At 38.6% G+C, this 20796-nt stretch overlaps 1 protein-coding gene across 1 annotated transcript in view; it reads left to right on the top strand.

The window, feature by feature from the left end:
- The window catches only part of LOC103147793 (cadherin-4), a 253551-nt gene that overhangs the window by 2993 nt on the left and 229762 nt on the right, over positions 1–20796 (top strand). The window lies entirely within an intron of this gene.

The raw sequence follows: 20796 nt of genomic DNA, 5'->3' as shown, positions 1-20796 counted from the left end.
GCTGAATATTTTTCCGTTGCCAGGCTGTACAGTCAGTCTCGGTGAATTGCAATATATTTTTTGCATTACTTTGTTGAACGTGTCCTTACATGTGTTTGTTTGTTGTGACATTATAGTGGTGGAGGTATCATCGCTTATTTTAGTGTTTCATTAACTTCAGCTTATTGCATCCTGGCTGGGTGTGGGATTGGATGCGGGATGTTGTCACTTGCAGTGGGCTTGCTCTAAGTGCGGTAGTGATGTCTTCAGCCCAGCAGGGGGTGTCAACACAATCACAAATAGTCACAGAATGAGCTATCCCTGCTGCACAGGAGTCGTTTATTCCAGCAAGCATTATTTATCTAGTTTGGTCTCCGGGAGATGAAATTGTCACACTATCTGCCTTCACACATAAACTAATCTTTGGTAGGCCTAACATGCTTATTTTCAGGTTCCTGTGTGTAGCTGCACAGAAAGTACAGAGTGTAAGTCACACTAAAAGGCAGTTTCAAGTCTGAACCTCTTGTGAGTTGTAGTATATTGTCTTACAAAAGTATTTATCACCCGTCTGGACTTCTCTATATGTTGTAACAGAATACCAAAAAGAAAAGAGTTTTCGGTGTGTGCCAACACATAGTAACGCTTAAATCTGCAGCTGAAGAAAACGGATAAAGAAATTACGTTTTCCCCAAGGTTTTACAGATAAAATACAAGTGTGACATGTATCCGTTTTCATCCCTCCGAATCAATAATTTGGAGAACGTTTGGGGCACGTGTCTTCCAGATTTACATAGATACTAACATGTTTGTCCGCTCTTTATCTCAGCCCCAGGTAAATTAAATGGAGAGGTTTTGCCACAAATTCCCATTAGAATTTAGGTCTAGCATTTGACTGGGATGTTTTATTCAATGAATAGGATTTGATCTAAAGTAATTGTCTGCTGATCTTTTGTAGCTCTGGATCTATGTTTATAGTCATTATCCTTCTGGGAGGAGTCTTAATTCTTTTCCTGCCTCTGATCAGTTTAACTTCCAAAAATGCGATATATTGACCTTCATCCCAGCCCTTGTCCGTGCAGAGGAGATGCTTCCCACAGCATAAGGCTGCCACTTTTCACTGTGGCGGTGGTCAGAGTGATATGTATCAAAGTTTGTTTTTGGTTTCTTCCTTTAACTGTATTTGTCATTTTGCCTCTTTTCTACTGAGGACAGATTTCTAGAGTGCAGTCCTCATAGTTTTACTGTTGACAGATTCTTCCACATGAACTCTGAATATGGCTTATCTGATTGATGTCGTCTTTTCCCCACCTGTCAGTTTATCGAACTGCCATGTCTTGGTAGATTTGCTGCTGTGCCACTCTCTCTCCATGTTTGGAGGATGTCTTAAAACTGATTTGTGAGATGTTCAAAGCTTAGGATATTGTTTTATAACTTAACTCTACTTTAAACTTATTTGCAAAGTTATCCCTGACCTGACTGCAGTGTTCCTCTGTCTTCGTGATGTTTTTTTTTCTCTTCTTTTTGCAAATGTTTGCACTGTTGTTTTGAAAATAGCTAAATATTACCGACAATGTTTCTTTACATCACAACTAAAACGGATTTTTTTTTTTTTTTTTTGCTTAGCATTTTTCATTTGTTTTGTCCCTTCTGCTTGAAAAGTTCCATTCCTCGCAGCCTCACAGCTGCACTGTCATCTTCATTTGTGTCTGAGAGCACAGATGCTGTGGACACGCACCCACACATTCAGCCTATGAAATAGCCAGACTTTCTGTGTGATTTACAGAGCTTAGGCGTTTTGATTCATACACGAGAGGGGTGTCACTGTAGTAAAGCAGGAAGTGGCTCCGCAAAGGCTTTAATAATAACGTTGTTTAACCCAAAACCGTCAGATGAGGGAAGGACTGATGACACCCCACTCTTGCACACACACCCGTGCACAAACATAAATATATTCATGTTAGCCACGAGGGGTAATAATGGAAAGGACAGAACTAGGACCTTGGTCATGATGGGTAGCTTGGCCTGGTCTAGACAGGAGGTCAGCAGAAAGGAGGACAGTGTAATGTTTCACTCTGATGTGCCTGATTTACCTAAAAACATAAAAATACTGGCTACCTTCGGCAAATACCGTAAGTCTACAGAGCCATTGTTGCAAAGTCAAATTTCCATGCACTATATATATATCTTTTTTTCTCGGAAAGAACAGCCTCCCCCTTTCATTGTTGTGTTTTATCTTCTATTTCAATGCCGCTCTACTCTGCTCACTGATCATTTGCAAGGTCAACTCCCTAATGAGCAATTTTGAAAAGTTTCTCACAATGCTGTTTTGTATTAATCCTCTTTCAAGTGAACAATAGTGCTAATTTAGACGAGTCTAAAACAGTTTTTTTTTTTTAACTGTCTGGCACCTTTTCAAAAGTGCTCAGAAACTTTTCACTCTTCAGTGGAGCCTGTTAAATGGAGCTTGAGTTATCTACTCAAGTAGTCTGTGCTGTTTCAATATACGGATTCAGATCAAGAAACTAGGAAAATGCATTTATTTCGGATATTCTATTCAAAAGTGAAATATGGAATCATCACACGTACGATGTTACATTTCACAAATTTTCTTCACATTTGTCATATTTCATGTTTAATATAGATTTTTAAAATAATTTTATAGTTTTACTGTGGTTCTGCTATAGCCTACACAATCATGCTGTATTAAGATGAACTTAAGAGAAAGTTGAGTGGAAGAAAAAAAAAAACTCTGGTATAAAGGATTTACAAGCAACGCCAAAACGCAGCCTTGAAGAGATTATGAAGCCAAACCTATTCATGAGTTTGTAGGAGATTTACAATGTTCGTGCAGTATGACTGTAGTCAGTGTTTAAAGAGCCACCACACAGAGACGTAGCTGGACTTCAGATTCATTTTCTTAAAAGTCTTTTTTGTACCAAAGGAAAAAAGCCAGAAAAGTCTTAGCTGAGCCAAAGAGAAGAAGGTCACGAGTCTTCTTTTCTGATTAAATATATATTTTTATTTGAATTGGAAATCAAAATTAACCAAATAAAATGTTACTCTATATTTAAGGAATCTGAGTTATTGATAATTGCAGAATTAAAGGTTTAATGCTGCTCTACAGTGACATGAGTCATGAGTTTTCACAAGAAAACTCATGTCAAATGAGATTACCAACTGAAATGATTATTTGCATTTCCATAGAGAGAACATTTTATGTTAAAGATAATCTGGGAGGCTCGTACTGCTCTTCATCCTTTTGCACAGCCAGTAGACATTATCTCTAAAATATTTTTTATTATATAACACATAGCCTGCTTTTGCATAAAATTACGTTTTGCTTTATTTTATAATAGTTTTTTTTTTTTCCATTGTGAGGTTGCCAAGTATAGATTAATAATCTGCAGTGTTTACAGGGAATTTTAATGACTTCTTACGGCATTTCATTACTCTTCAAGAGAAATTACTTTTATTTTAAATTATTGGGGAAAAACAGAGTAACAGCTAAACTCAACTGTATAGTTAAAACTAACAAAGGAAATACCATTTTGCCAAATATCAAACTAAATAAAAATGTGATGAATTTGGCAAAATTGTGGGCAGTAATAGCACAAATCCTTTCTGTTCAGGAGTCAGAGAATCCGTCGGCTGTAAACGCTCTCTTGTATTATTCCCACGTTGCGTAGACGATTGCAAAGTTGTACATTATACTAAGCAGCTTGGGGAGCGTGTTCGCTTCTGCGATCAGCTGCAGGGGCTCTGGGGTCGTCCGAAGCACAGAGCTGGTGTTCGTTATCAGTTCTTTCAGCTTCTTTGTGCGAGTAGCTCAGATTCTGCACACACATAAAGAAAACAGCACTCTCCACTTCAAATTTATAGAATATCCTCAGAATCTTGCACGTATTCGTATATACACACAAACCTGCACATATTCAAAACATAACATTTTCTGTTCTCCTCCTTTGAAAAAACCCTCGATGATGCATTTCTTATCTAGCCTCCAGGTAAACAACAAATTCTTCAACTTAGCTCTGTAATAGATTTTAAGTATGAGGAAGCTTCAGTGGACGTCTTTGTCTGTCGGTTGTTAGTAATGGTAATGGTCGCGGTCTTTCAAACAAGCAATATTTATTCAGTCTATTAATGTAGTTTTTTTTTTAGATCCTAGCATTTCGACTTTGATCGTTGCCATTGCATAAGAATGAACCTCACTTTGAATTGGAAGCAAAGTTTTCCTCCTAACTCAGATTTATGAGCAGCAACAATTGACTGTGTAAATAAACAGCTGATGCCTCCTCTTCTAAGTGTTGTCTTAACGACACTCTGAGAACCTCTGCACTCCAAAGTGCCCTAGAGAAGCACATACTTGTTGAAGATCACCTTCCTGAGAGCTTTTTATTTAGTTGATGCTTAACTTCCCAAATCGCAGGTGAGCTGTAGGATGTATTTTGCTTTTAACGCATTACTTCTACATTTGGGCCAGGCTGGAATGCTTTTGCCGGTCTCTGTTTGTATGGTTCTTAGAAACCTGTAGGCATCAGCTGTTGTTTTTGTTCCGATGTTTATAACTGGAGAATTGAAAGTGAATGCACAGAGTTTTACAATGACGGTACGAATGTTTGTCACCGGCAAGAACAGACGTATGGAAGCTCCTTTAATGCAAACTAACAATTACTGCAGGCTGAACAGAAGAAGTGAACAGAACACCTGCCACACTCGGTACTATGTATTCAGGTCTAATATCACATTACTGGATGTCTAAACAGTTATACACACCTTTTCATGTTAAAAATAAGTAACAAAACATCTGCATCATATGCCATAGTTGTTGCCAAAGCACCGTACAAACAGAGCTACTTCATGTGTTGTGTGCTTGTGTTCCTGTGAACAGTTTTGTCTGTGGATGATGCTTTGTGCTCACTGAGTCCATTCTGCTAACCTTGCATTTGTTGTCATTTATATGTATTTTTTGCCTTTTTGAGTAGGATTGTTATTCTACATTATGTTGCAACTTTATTGAAACCAGTGTGTTTTGATATACTGCATTTTTTTTATTTTCTAGTGCAAGAATAAAATATATAAAAAGTGTTTTGTACTCTTAAATTCAAGATTCTCAAAATATGATGCAAGTCGCTTTTGTCAGACTTGGCTAGTAGATGCTGCACAATATAAGGAAAATGTGTGATATAATAATGTTGTTGAAAATTGTCTTGAGAATATTGACTATGATCAGTTCCTCTAGCTCCTTTGTTTCCTATTTATATTAAAGAATTCCCCCACGTCTCTCCATATAGTGAAGTTGATGGAGATTGGTTTAGGAAATGAGCCAAATGCAGAGCAAAACTTTGGTCGAAACAGAGTACATTAATAAAGTAAGAGGAATTACAGGAAAACTGCAGAGAGAGCTGGTTGTGGACCACAGGTAGCGAATGGAGAAGGTAAAAGAAGAATCCAGCAGGGAACAATGACAACCAGTGACCTTGTATGTAAAGGCAGAGGTGGAAATGACAAAGGAACCGAATGCACTAATCAGAGGAAATGTGGTACACCTGTAGCTGGGAGAAAGCAGGAAACTGAGGGATGGAGACTAATTAACAGAGGGAACTGAACTACAACTCAAAAGCCCGACAATGATCTAAGAAATAATTCAAATGTACAAACAATGAACAGAAGAACAAAGTAAAGAACTAATTAGAAAGGATGAAATTTATAAAGCAGTAAATCCAGAGAACTGAGCAGAATATGGCAAGAGCTAATGCGCATGAAGTAACCCTAAAAAAAAGAGTATTGTAGTGGAGAATATTCTGAGAACTCCCATTAAAAAGTAAAGCAGAAGACGGGTGAAGATCACACAAGTGACTACTTACACACCACTGAAGTTGAAAAGCAGATTGGGAGTGTGAGACTGTACTCGACCTAAACTTCCAGTTTCAAATTGGAAAATTAGTAGGATATGCTATATGCTGTCCTACATTAAAAGCTAACTACTATTAGCATTTCCAGCTATTAAGTGCAAAAGTTGAACAGTTCTGTGTGAGAAAGAGTTAATGAGATAAGGAACAGAAGTGGAAACAAGTAGTTAAACGCTGAAATCTAAAAACAATCTTCAGTCGTACTTTATTTTAAAGTAACTTTGCATACGGGATTTTGGTTTTGTGGGATTTTCTGGGTAATTTTCCAACTGCTTTTGCTTTTTAAGCTCCTTCTTTCCCCTTTATTTTTGTGTTAAAAATAACACTACAGTGTAAAAAAAATAAAATAAATCCATGTTACGTTATCTGTAAAAATGGTCTCGGTATGGTTATGTTTTAAAATATTACTGTTTTTGAGTTGTTCTTGTTTTATCACCAGCATAAGATTTTCAAAATCCTTTTTCTCAGTAGACATCTAGAAAACCTTGGCAAATTCAAACTTTCCAATAAAACTTTAGGTGATTTTTCACAATCTAATAGTGATGCTAATAGCCAACTGTTGGCTTTGCATTCTGAACAACCTTTTTCTTCTTCAAACCTAAAAGCAGATAATTTGAAAGTATACAATTACGGGATCTTTTGCTTCGGGGTCAAGCACAGAAAGAAAACTCCCCTTCTTCTGAAAACCAGAGCTGTCATTTTTCAGTGGTTCAGAGTGGTGATGCTGATAATGTGGGGACTAAAGTCTGCCGGAATGGATGACTCATGGGAACCAGAATAAAAGAAGCCATTTCTTTTCACATCCTCCATAGGGATGGGCAATACATCAGCTTTCTCTTTCCCTCCACCCTCAAACTGAATTAGATTGTTTTTGATTTCCTGTTTACCTCTTGCCCCAAATCTCATGACACATAGCCTGCAGTGTTTTCTGGGTCGATACCAGATAGGGGCTCCTAATGGAGATTTGACATTGTTGGAACACAGCCTTCTCTGCCAAGTTCCTGCATCTGCCTAAATAATTTACATTGTTTTCACTTTTGTCTTTCTATTTTTGGATCATTGCGTCTAACTTCTTTTGTAATTTTTTTGAGGGAAAGACTGTCTCCCTCGATTTGCAAAAGCAATTCTCTGCAACCGAACCCCATGAAAAGTTTAAACTCGGCTATGAAGCAAAAAAAAAAAAAAAAAAAAAAAGCAATGCAAATCCATCTTCAAGCCATCTGTTTGAGCCATTACATGATTTAGGTCTTGTTTTTATAAGAATATGTTGTCTTTGACACAAGAGCAGCCACATCTGCTTTCACTGATTATTAATCAAAGCAATATATCTGGCAGGCTCCCGTTGTATCTTGCATGCCAGAGACAACTCTAGAGACTTACTGAGGTGCTGGTTAGTGATTTTTAGGCCAAAGGCTAATCTTGCCTGAGGGAACTGTAGCTATAACCTCATGTATTATATGCTGTATATATGTGTGCAGTTGACTTTCGGAATTTCTGATGACTTTCTAGCTAGGCCAGTATTGATGATTTGGCCACATGGTGGAGGTTTTCTTTACATTTTAGGGGCAATTCATAAGTGGTTTATGTGATAAATGAGACAGAGAAACATGGAGGGACTACGACTGCAACAGTACACTTGATTAATATTGCTAGGATCGGACAGCCGCGTCCCTGTGAGCCTTTTCTAACTGAAAGCATAATGCACAGTGACGTAGTTGTCTAGAAAAACGGATATTGTGCAGACTTTTGTAAGCCAGTCACCACAAAGTTAAGAATGCAGGACGAAAAATCAGGTGGAAACCATTATTTTCACTGAATTTGAAGATGAATGGCAAATAAAAATGGTGCAGAAGGTAGAAGGAGAGCAAATGAATAATGTTGGACACTTCCTGCAGATTAGATTACTCAGCTGCTTGTGTGAACGCTGCGTACTTGTCATCTGCTCGGTACATTAAGAGACCTCCTGCCTCAGCGTGATGAGCCTTCCGAGGTTCTACGGGACGAAGGTTATGGCCCTCCTGAAGACATTAAACCCTATTAAATATTTTGTCTGGACTCCAGCTCTTCAATGGACAGATGGTCGGTGTAGGTTTTGACAGCTGTAGGATGACGAGGGGGCAATATTAGCACTCTCTCATATGCCCTTTATCTTACAAGCACAAATACACATACATTAAACAATAACAACAGGTTTTCCTCTCTGTTCTGTTGGTAGACTAGTGCTGCATAGGAGCTGATGGGATTTACTTGCATGTAGTTTGGTGCATTGATTGTTCGTAGTAAGCAACTTCAAAAAAATGTGCTCTTGTAACCACTCTTCTGCTTGAAAACGTTAGGCATGGATTGTTCCCAAATAACAATCCATTCGGTCTTTAAAACCGCCTCACTTTGCTTTGACTTTGCAGTTATATGCTATGTATATTAGCTTGATTACTGTCAGAAGATAACGCAGTGATTAGAGTAGACGGAAAGATGTCCTTTTTCTCTCATGAGTTTTGAAGAAATCAGGAAAGACTCCGTTATCTTTAGTGGAAAATGCTAATTGTATGCATTGATGCTAATGCTAATTCTTTAGTATTGAGGTTGTTGTCCCCAGCTTCTTCGACACTGCCTGCAAAATACTACATTATCGTGCAGTATTTTGCAATATCTCAGAGATTTTCTTCCAGAACCGCATTTTTTTTTAGCTTCATCCATGGTTGCATCAACCAGGTTTAAAATCCCTGCTGAAGAAAAACTTCCCTAAAGCAGCAGCACCACCATGTTTCACTGTGAGTGTTCACAGGAATAGGCAGTATTGGCTTTTTGCACAAAGGGTTAGTTTTTACATCGAACTGTTTAGTTTGCAACACCTAGCTGATGATGCTGAGTTCTGTTGAGTGAACGTTGAGAGTCGGAGCAACCAGACACAAGGAGCGTGACTGCCGCTCTCTGTGCAGCACTGACAGTTGTGTGACTGCTGCCCTGGTGGAGAAGAAACAAGGCTTTGTGCCAGATGAGCTCATTAAATTTGCTAGTATCCATTTGGATTATTGGAAATGAGGAAATCTGTCTTAAGAAATGTAGGCAATTGGTACGCTCAACTGTGAAATCTCAACTGTCCGTGGAAAGCGAGTGTAGAGTCTGCGTGGTTCACAGAATACTAGATTGTACAATATTCAGTGAGATGTTGCAAGAACTGAATTATGTTTTTGAACACCTGTGATCATACTGTTTGTTCACAAATTCCTCTGCAAAAAATTTTTCTGTGCCAGGAGGAGACGAAAATTACACTTTGAACATAAATGCACACCACATTTTTTGGATTTTTGTACACTTCTTGACTCACCATGTCATTCTCTTTATCCTTCATCTTGAAAATGTTTGTGAGGTTTGTAGTTGCATTGTACTTGTAACGTAAGAAAATGCAGAATGATGGTATAAAACCAGAAATACTGACTCACTGACCATTATTTTAGTAAACCTTAGGTCTGAAAACAGTAACTGTAGTATGGGTAGTTACTGATTTAATAATGTTTCTGTGGCACAGTTTTAAATATAGCATCAGTTACAACTAAAATCAAAGTGATTTTGATATTGCAACTGCATTACCTTTAGTTTTGTTTGTGTGTCATATCTAATAAAGACAAACGATGCTGGATAAAGGGACAAAAGTAACAGTGTCTTGTAGCTATAGGTTTTATATGCGTCATTGTTTCTCTTTCTCTTTTGTTTTGCAGGGCAAATTAAATAGATCTGAGCTTGCTGCGGACATTTCTCTTGTAAAAAAAAAATACTTTACTCCGTTTTCTTATAGCAAAAACATAATAAAAAGAGACACAGTGAAAATCTCATTTGCAGCCATTGTCATTAAAAGTGCCTCATAACAGTGGTGTGAAAAATTAATGAAATATGGTTGAGTATTCTCACCTCCAACCCAGCCCTCCATTATCTCTTTGCTCTTTATAGTTTCCAGACTAAAATCTGATCATTATATTTAATTAATGAAACTTCTGTCCATTTCTCATACTTTCCTAATCAACAGTAGAAGTGTGCGATCCGTCTGTGGGCAGGAAAGATTCAGGAGCATTACAGCCTCATATGCTATTCCCTTTGCTTGAAGCTCCCTTGTCTTTGTTAAGGGAGCATGAAAAGAAGGATGGAAGCCCTCAGAAGACATAGCTGTCTGGTAATCACTAATTGTGTCCTGAACTCCTTTGTGAATGTTCGCCTGTTTAGTTCTTAAGTTCACCACACAGTCAAATTATTGTCTCTGTACAAGGAAGCTCAAGAAGGACACAAGAGACTGAGGGAGACGCATATAGAGGAGTAGGGGGTTTAAAAAGCAGAGTGTCACTAATGTTAATTAATGAGAAGACAATGTTGGGTCCCATGGTGTCTCGCCCTGCGCTATTCAACACGTGAAACACTAATAAAGGGGAACTGAAGGTCCTCCGAACAGGGCACCCTTACAAACAGTTGTCAGCAGCAATTAAATATTTATATTAAGTGGTTACGCCATGCCATGTGTATGATTGTTTCAACATTTAAGTCGGTTTAGTTATACAGCTCCTGCTGACAACAAATATAACACCAAGGCACTTTACAAAACAGTAATCTAAGTTATACACAGAAATATATAATTTAATCAATCTAATCATTACAGGTAAATTCAAATTCTATTAACTACATTCTAGTATTTATAATACAGTTCTGTCAAATTTACTTGGTAAAAGGTTTTCCATCTAATGAGTTTTAAGGAGAGTGAAAAAACACCAGGGTTTTATGACTATAAAGGAAGAAAAAATGAGTGAGTTCACATTTTGACTCTAGCATGGTTCGGCTAGTGTTGTGGCCTGACGTTACTAAAATGGCAGACTCCCTCAGTAAAGACCAAACAGTGTTGCGGTTGGACCCTGAATGTACAGCAGTCACTTTTCCGAATATCTCAGCTTCTTCTGATGTCTTTTTTTAAAAAACTCCTTTCAGATACTGAAATTATCTTTGAGTCTCCTTTATCTTTTCACACTGAGGGTCTTAGTGTAGAGCCACGGCTCCTCCACATCGAAAGGAGCCAGTGGAGGTGGTTCAGGCATCTGGTTAGATGCCTCTCTGGTTAGGTGCTCCAGGCACATCCCACTGGTAGGGGACTCAAATGTCACGCTGGAGGGACGATGTTTCTCGACTGACCTGGGGAGACTTGGGGTTCTCCAAGAGGAGCTGGTCCAAGTGGCAGAGGAGAGGGGAGACTGAGCCTGTCTGTACGCTACTGCGCTCTCAACCTGAACCCTGGATAAGCAGAAGATAATGGATGGATGGATAGATCTTCCTTACCAACTAAAGGTTATCACATTTGAAAAGTGATATTGCCAGTAAGACCTGGTGACACTTGCACATAGTACATTTGGTGATTGGAAAGATTAGATTTTTTTGAGTGAGTGACTGGCCGGTCATTTCAGTAGATTCTAGTTGGCAGCTGATTTTGCTTAGGTTCTTTATGTTTAACAGGGTGACAGCAACGGTATAATAGTTTGTTCATATACTGAAGTTATATAATTCCTTGGCTTATTACTAAACACATCAGGGCACTAGAGCAGTAGAATTTATGAAATGGTGATCATTATAGCAACAGAAAACTGTAAATAACTACTTCACATTGTTTCACTGAATAAATCATAACATCATGATTGCAGTACTTGGCAGTACCACTGCAAAAAAACATTTTCTAATACCGTGCAACCCTACAGGGATCTATGTGCTAAAATTCATGCTACAAAATTAAAATGGAAAAAAATTCAAGTCTGTGTCAGAGGAACATGTGCTGTTTAGTAAAATCAAGTAATATTTGTGCACAGAAACCTGCTACACATATAAAAAAAATCTAAGGGAAGCAATTCATCATTTTCTCATGGAGACTAGGAAAACAGACTTCTCAACTGGATGTCTGCTGTGCCGCAATTAGTTCTGAAAGTGTTAATTTCAGTATTTCTTTTAATTGTGAAACCATTTACAACAGCAAAACCTAATTCTTCCAGTTTGCCCAACCTAATGCCGGGTCTTTGTGAAGAAACGCCCGGTAGGAGATTTTAGAGAAATCAGAAGAGTACCAGTGAGGTCCATGGCTGAACACCATGGAGACTTAAAACAATATTCCTTCAGTGGAGCTCACTGACGGGATTTAGAGCTCCTTTATGAATTTGGGTTGGGGCATTGGAGACCTTCGCTGCCAGGAGCGGGATGTTAGTTTGTGAAAAAATAAAGAGAGAAAAGGAAACAGCTGTGCCAGTTTTCGCATAATGGACCATTTTTTTTCTGTAAATAAGTGGAGTATTTTTTTTTTTTACTTGTTTTTTGTCAAAGTCTGTTGGCTGGCCAGATTGGTCTTTTATGATTTCACAGAGACTGAAAGACCAAAGCATTAACTCGGTGTTAGGAATATTTCCAGATTTTGTTTATTTACAACAGAGGGTAAGTTCATAGAGGCTTCTTGCAGGTAGTTCTTACAGCAATTAAAGCAGAAGCCAGGTGGGTAACTTGTGAGTTCACACAATGAGTCTTGATCATTTTGAGTGAAGCTTGCAAGCAGGTTGGCACAGAGTTCTTATACGCAGTCCAACTTTTTTCTGGAGGAGCAAGCTTCCATCAGATTTGCAAGCAGCTGGGTATCACAAAGAAAGATCGACAGAAGTGAAGGAAAAAAAAAACCGAACGTGGAACAAATGGAGGCTGGAAGCAAGATAAAATGACAAAGATGATCTGATCTTATCACTTAATGTGGTTGAATGAACTGAAACTGAGGAAGGAAACCTGGTGTTCAAACACAACAGGTGGTTCAGGTCCATAGATCCCAAACTGCTGCACTGGCAGTAAACCCTTCCAAAACAAAACTCTCTCTAAATAACTACTGAACAGAACAAAACAAGAAAAAAAGGTCATGAGTGAAAACATAAGTAAACAAAAGAAAAATTAACCCACAAGGAAGATGGGAGTGCTGGACTCTGTGGTCTTTAACAGTGAAGTGACACTTTAGTTTTGTGTGCCTCAAATTCAAATAAGAACAATTGCTTTGGCTCTCAGGCCCTGACGACACACCTCGAAATATTTTTAAACTAATTTTTCCTCTGTTGGTGAAAATGGATTTTAGTCAGTACCTGTAATACCCTTTCTGTGCCAGCAGAAGTCAACCCAGGGGTATTATACCCTGAAGATACCAAGCATAGCACTTAATAGTTGACTTTTGTGGAATGATGGCTTCCGAACTTGTGGTAGAGGCAGGAGCGATGACTTTTTTTTTTTAACCATTTAAAACCCATTGGACAAAGCACGCTTAAGTTTACTGCAATAGAGTAGATCACTGAACTTTACCCAAGGAGAGTTGGTTCTGTGAAGACTTTTTAGACAACCCGTGAGTTCAATGATTTAGAATAGGAGATGGACAAACGGTCTTTTTCTGTCCAAGGTTCTAAATTGGTCCCACTCCAAACTATTTCATATGATTTGATAAAGATAACTAGAATAAATCCAAAAATATCTGCTCTAGAATGAATGACTTCATTCACAAAGCGACGTGGCCCTTTAGGGAAAACGTGCTGCTACTAAACCAGAATACCATATTAACGGTATGGAAATAAGAAGTTGTATTCAGACTGGTTCTTGATCTTCATAAATAGTGTTGTTTTATGAAATCATAAATACAGTGGTGCATGTTAAATGTGATTTTGTGAGTTACAGGATGAATATCTTTGAATTTAAAAACACCGGAGTAGCACAGTGGTGGCCGCTACATTTCTTTGTGTTCCCTGGTTATTTGGATTTCCTCAGTCTCAGTAATGTGAGAGTAAGTTTTATTGCATTCAACAATGGACCTTGAGCTTGCCTTTCTAAAACCTGGAATTATATAAATGTATTTAAACATGAAGGCCAAATGACCACTTTCTGAAAAACAGTGGATGACTGCTGTGAGGAAGTGAAGGTATGTGTTTTTGTTTTACAAAACTATTATGTGAAAATATTCAGCCGTGAACTGTATAGGTTTATTAGCTAATGCAGCATGTCTCTGTTTTTTTAAGGCTTGCATAGTCCTGTGATACTTTTTGTAAAACCATCATGAATTGCAAGCTAGCCGTGCGAACCCTAGGGAGGGGCCCCAACAGCACTTTGAAAAGCACACTGGCCAGATCTTCTTTCTTCTCCTTCTCCTTATCTGACTATTGTCTTTTTCAGCAGATCAGAGGACGAGGCAAAGAGTGAGGCTAATAAAAGGGTCCGTTTTCCTCCTCTGGGCCTGCTAGAATATAGAAAAGCAGATAAGTTGCCTGGCTCGGAGAATGATCAGAACAAAGCGAATCCTGTGGCCACAGAGGGAACAAGCTCTTGCAAGGGAGTGTGAGTGGGGGTGGGGAACGAGAGATGGGAAGGAGGAGAAATGTTAGAGGAGTGCAAGCGCTAGAGGACCAGGCGAGCTTGAGAGAAGAAAATGTTTGCTCACTAGAAAAAGGATGAGGGACTACTTTCTTGACTTAAAGCTTGCATGTGAATTGAAAGACTTTGTTTTCAGAACGTTTGTTGTGAAGTATTTTTGGCTTTTTGTAATCATAGGCATCTTGGAAGCTTCTGCACGGTGGAGATAATGAGCTCTTTGTTGCCCTTCTATCAACCGGGCTTTAGAAATTTTTAGTCACAGTCGCACAGTTTTAAATGTGCTCTTACTGAGTCAAACATGGGCATATATGGAAAGTTGCCCCTCGACGGAGGAGGCAAGCATTTGGTCTGGTGCATCTGATTATTCTAAACAGTCAAATAAAAAGGATTACAAGGCAGTGTTCTAATCCAGCTGTCAGTGCCACAACTCATTAGAAAATGCAAGGTACAAAACTAGCAAGGGTACAGGGTGAAAAGAGGAGTATGGAGTTGTAAGAAAGAGTGAAGAGATTGGTGGAGTTGGAAGAGATGGTAAAAAGCTCAGTAAGGGAGGAATTACAGGGATATAAGGAAGTGGGAGGAAGAGGAAACCAAAGAAATGTATTGTGGATGGTGGTGCTGGTGGTAGTGGGGGGGGGGGGGGAAGGTCTAAGTAACAGCTTCACCATTCTGCTCAGGGGGCTCTGCGGAGAGTTTTTATTAAGCTTTCATCTGCCTTTCCTCCTCTAGTTCTCAGCTTTTCCGCCCCAACAGCACAAACATAAGCAGATGCAAGCAGCACTAGAGCCATGTCAGTCACGTCTCAAACCCACAGTTCTGCTTGCATTTCCCAGATTAATTAAGAACAGTGATTTGTTAATTTAATTGTAGGTGTTGGGTTGTTTTCTTTCCCCTCCATCCCCCCTCTGTTGCTTTCTTCTGCTGCTTGCTCCCTATCATCCACTTGGCAGGCTAATTTGCCCTGCAGCTTTGAGGAGGGGAAATGAAAGGTATAGCAGAGGAAGCCTTCAGATGGTTTATTAAGAATTGATTTGCCACAGTGGCAAAGAGTCAGACAGTAGGGAGATGCATGCTGACGTGCCTCCCAGGCAGACACCCTCGGGCTGTGGTAGGGTAGGGGGTTAGAAGGAAAGACTTGAATAAAGAGAGGGCAGTACAGGAAAAAAAAAATCGTTTGGGTGACTTCACTGAGTGCATTTGCGGACCACTGCTTATGGACCTCCAGCCCCCAACTACATCTTTGACCCCTGGACTCTCAGCACTGGTATTCTTTCGCATTTAACATATAGCGGTCCCTTTCATTAGATTAAGCAGTGGATGGCCTCATAGTCACATCTAGTGGTAATAAAAAAGTTGGAAATTGCCAGCACACCCCACTGTGTAACATCTGATTTCTGTTGTTTGAACGTGTAAAAGCTTTAGATTGCTGTGGCTGCCACATCTTTGCACTGCTGCCAGCTACCATTAAAGTGTCACATCAGAACCAAGTTGTTAATGAACCTGCATTAGGACTGGAGACAGGCCTATAGCCACCTTTACCACCCTTTGCTGGCTGCAGTGTTGTCACATCATCTTTCTCGTGAGTAGATGTGCATTGGACAGCATGTGAGGCAGGAGATATTTGACGGATCAGAGGCATTAGAGCTTCAAAGCCTGGGAGAGAACAGAGAAGCAGAATCCCCTGCAGCTAAGAGAGATGGTTAAGAAGTCAGTGCATCTTATCTTTAGCAGCCTATCTCTGCATGTGCACACAAGAAGCTCCTGCCCCATTGATTTACAGCTGGTCAGACATCAGTGCTATGAAAGCTTATTGACTCTTCAGTTATGGTCTTCACTCTGCTCGTTTCTTACCAGATGGACTTGTTGATTCTTTTTCCGATGTTAATGAGTTGATTGGTCGCTGTAGTCTTCATTTTCATCTCATTAGAGAAGTGTGCCATTTCTCATTATCCCTTGGCTAAATTTATATAAAACGTACTCATAATTTGGTAAATTAAACAACTGTTTAGTTGATCATTCAGGGGTGTACTTTAATAGAGTAGGTTAGAAATGTGCTTTTTTTGGTTTTTGTTTAAATCCGTTATAGCATCCCTGTATGTGTGAAAACGGTTGCAAATGCAAAATCACAGGGTGTTGCCAAAGTACTCCTACATTTTAATGGATGAAATCACATAGTTAGCAAAAATAAAACTTTTTCTGGGCCTGAAATGAAGCAGAGTAAAATTATAAAACAATACCCAAAGCTTTAAACACTTAATGGAGCATAACACAAACTGTCATTGAAAACTGGATGAAACCATGACACAACTGAAAGAATCACTACGTAACTATCCACCTAAACTGACCACCCAAGCAAGGGGGAGCAAAAACTGCAGAAGTAGCCATAAAGACTGATGTTTACTCCAGAACAGCTGTGTATATCCACAACTCGGGTGGTGAAAAATTTCCCTCTGCAAAATAAATATTACTTCTGACAAGAAGAAAGCTCACATTGAAAGGAAGTCAGAGTAATTGTCATTTACAGTTTCACACAAGTATGTAGATGAAGTGGCACACTCAAGGAAAAGTGTGTTGTGGGAAGATATGACCAAGAACTTTTTGGTCAAATTGCAAAACGGCACACTTGAGACAAACAAACAAACAAAAAAAAAAATCAGGACATTTCTGGGGCAAAGTAAAAAGAAGTGCAGATGAAACAGCATCTCCCATTGTGTAGCATTTAGCTCTATTGTCATTGCTAGGTGAGCATCACAAATTAGTGTTTTAATAGGTGCATAATATTGTGGCAGTTAGAATATGTGTACATTTATGCCTTTGAAAGTGCAATTTGTGTCTGCATTTGTCCATTTTTAGTGGTCAGATGTCACTCAAATGACAAAGAAAGTAAACAAGCATTCTTCATTAAATCCCATACTTTCTATGCATATCTATTATTAACATGTCGGTATTTCCTCAGCATTCATTAGTCTTATTTGTGTTTTTATTTGTAGTATGCATTACGTCTGTGCTGCATGGCACACTGTCACACAATGAGCAAAATGAAGATGAATTGAGTCGTTTGTAAGAAAATTGCAAAGGGAGAAGACAAATATATTTTGTGAACGAAATATTTTGTTTTGACATAATGGAGTTTCTTATCAGCATTTATTATTTATAATAATTATCAGATGAAGCTGGCGTGAATTGTTAGTTGCGGTTCCATTATATTTTCACAAAGCAGAAAGTTAGAGACTTCAAATGAAGCTATGCAGTAGAAAAAAATAGGTTGTCTGTTGATGTTTACCGTTTTTCACACAAATGATTGCTGCAGTTTGAAAAACAACACCATTTTACTAAGCACAAGATTCCTGGTGTAGACCAGTGCATGGAAAATGGAAGGTTAAATGTTATCTTATTTTGTATTCATCAAGTCAGATATTTTTATTGTTTATCTCAGTGAGTGAGGCACCCCCAGTTTTCCTCCCTCATCTTGCTTTCCTGTGTGTTGCTTTTGTCTGTCAGCATGGAAGTGATTTGTCCTGCAGATGCAGACTAATGAATGAGGCGTCCTGCTCATGGGCTGATATTAGCCCGGGTAGCAGTTCTTTTGATGTGATTAGCTCCATGCACACTTTTGACAAATTGGGCTGTCCTTTCCTCACAGCTGAAGCACTAATCAATGCCAAGAAACAAAGAAGTCCCTTCAACTTATCAGAACATGTAGCTCTTCACGTGTGTACTTGTGTGTTTTTTTCTACATGTCAACAGGGAAGCCTGGGAAATCATCTTTTTCATGGCCATAAATTGACATACACTTTGCACGCTGATCTCTTTGTGTGTTGTTGGTCTCATATGAACTCCTTAAGAAACATCCATCAACCAGAATTTGACATCAGTTTTCTATTCATAGTGCGAAACAGAAAAAAGCATCTGAGAAATCTGAGAGAGAAAAAAAGGCTTGTTTTGCTAAATACAAGACAGTTGTATAATACACACCTATGAAGTCTAATTTTGAAATGCCAAAGCCAATTTTAAGAAACTATAGTATGAAGTCAAGTCATTTAATAACAATCTCAGTCTCACAAAATGCAGACATAAAGCATACATTTTAAACTTAAGGGGAAATAAAATAAGGATAAGTCATGTTAGAAAAAGTTCATTGTGTCTGAAAAAATATTGTCACAAATAATTGTGTTTAAATAATTGAAAAGAAACCGATGCTGCACATAATGTGAACATATATGTAACCAGTTATTCTAGCAGCAGCAAGAACAGTTGTTGCTTTTCAGTTTTCAAGACAATTAGCTTGTTTGCTTTAGTTTTAAATTTTTGTGTAAACTTGTAAAACCAGTGTATTTTGCCAGAGGGTTATAATACAATAATATGCTCTCACCAGCTCATGCCTCGCTAGCATCCTCAGGAATTTTAAATTGCACTGGTGGCATTGCAACATAATCCGATGGTAGGAAAACGACACACATGGGCAGTTTAGTTCCTACTGATCGTTTTAAAAATGGGTTGATTTGGGAAAGTTGTATGCCACACAAATGCTGCAGAAAACATATGTACAGTTGCACATTTTGTAATAAAAAAGTAAAAAATAAACTATTTGCCAGCTAAGCATTTGAGGGCAGGGTGTTGCTAGGATGAGTTCTGACTTCATGGAAACTTGTCATTTTGATCTTTTCTAGATGATAAGACCATGTAAACCATACAAATACCTCTGGCCTGCCAAACCCCAGTGATCAAAATTTGTGGTATGCGGCATATGAGTTCATTAACTGCAGCCTATCTGATCTGAGTAAAGAACTGAAAGGCAATTACCAACTTTGTGGAATAAATCAATGAGTGATTGTCCTGAGTTCTCTTTCAGTGTTTTTTGTATTCCTTGTTTTTCATGGCTTAATTGCTATTAGCTCCGTGAATTAGCTCCTACTGTTGCAGGGTTTAGTTCCTTAACACATCAGTTCTTCAACAATACTCTGTAAAGTTCATAATCAATCCAGAAGCTGTAAAATTTGAGTAACATCGTTGAGCCAGCCTTCAGTTCTCAGAACATGTGTGTGAAAATCTACTTTGGAAGCATGCTTTAACTGCAGAGTGTTTGGACAGAGAACATTACGGTGCTTGCAGAACTCGGAACAGACACGTGAAAATTATTTTCTTCTTCATATGTTTGCAGTCAGATTTATCTTGGAAATGTGCACACAAAAAATCCGTCGCAATCCCCCTGGCAGCCGTAGAAAGATTTTCTAAATATTTAACTTTAATTTAGATACCAGATATAATGAAATTGAAGGTTCTCTGAAACTTTTCTCCTGCAAATCCATCAGTTCAGCTAACTAAGATACTGTTTAATGAATTAAACATCCCATGGATGACTGACTTGGTCTGAGGGACATTAAGGTTAAATATTACACAACTGATTGGATAATTGTACATGAGGTATTCTCATGTCATCATCAAGGGAATAGGTATTTACATATTCTGGAATTTTGGAAATCGACTTCCTTTTCTGTCACTTGGCACATAGTCACAGTGACAACTTTCCGTGAAATTCTAATATCTGTTCAAACATGAACAGATGATTTTTTTTTTCTTTTGTCAATAGCTGTTTTAGAGATAAAACAATGGTACTGTACCCGCTGTTATTCCCCTCTCCTCCAAACACACACAAACTTCAGTCCTTTACTGTGTCAAGTGGAGACTCTTATCATTGATTTTCTTTTTTCTGTTCTCTGCTTTGCTCACACGCTGCAGCGCTTCCCAACTTATCTGGCTCTGACAGAACAATGCTGCAGAAGGAGGGCACTCAAGGACAGATTAGATTGTTTGGGGATTCTCATTTCTCACTTTTTCATAGTTTTCCATCAGTGTGGTCCTGTTTCTGTTGTAACATTCCTGCCGCTGTGATGGTTGTTTATCCACACCTGAAGAGTTGTCTGTGACTTGTTTCTCTGGATTTTACTCGTCTCCTACGATTAGTTAAAAAAAAAAAAAAGTTATGTCTGCCTTTTTTTGATAGAAGGCGTAGTTTGGAATGTTTTTGGCGGTAGCACCTCCTCTGTCTGAGCCATGGTAATTACTGTGCTTCACTGCATCTGTAGAAGTCAATGAAGCTGAACTCATTGTCTCTCTACATGGAAGTCAACAATTGTGAGAATTCCCTGGTGACATTGCAACCACTACAAACTGGCTTCGTGAAATTTTTATCATTCACAGTGTGTTTCAGTTTGCTCTTTGATTCTCATTCTCTCTCTGTCTCGCTACTTCAGTCTTCTGGTGTTGCATCTGTGTTTACTTGTACCTCTAGGTGTGTGTGCGTGCATGCGTGTGTGTACACAGTTCGCTCTTTGCAAAAGTATTTATCCCTCTTGAACCTTTTCCTATTTTGCCACATTACACTGGTAAACCTCAGTATATTTTATTGGGATTTTCTGGAATAGATTTTCTATTTTCTGGAACAAAAAATAATGCATAATTGTGAAATTATGAAAAATGAAAAGATTATACAGGGTTTTCAAAT

Source organism: Poecilia formosa, unplaced genomic scaffold (assembly GCF_000485575.1).
Source record: "Poecilia formosa unplaced genomic scaffold, Poecilia_formosa-5.1.2 Scaffold190, whole genome shotgun sequence".
Classification (NCBI taxonomy): Eukaryota; Metazoa; Chordata; class Actinopteri; order Cyprinodontiformes; family Poeciliidae; genus Poecilia; species Poecilia formosa.
Note: the sequence above shows the minus strand (reverse complement) of the source record. Positions and strands in the feature narration are given on the sequence as shown.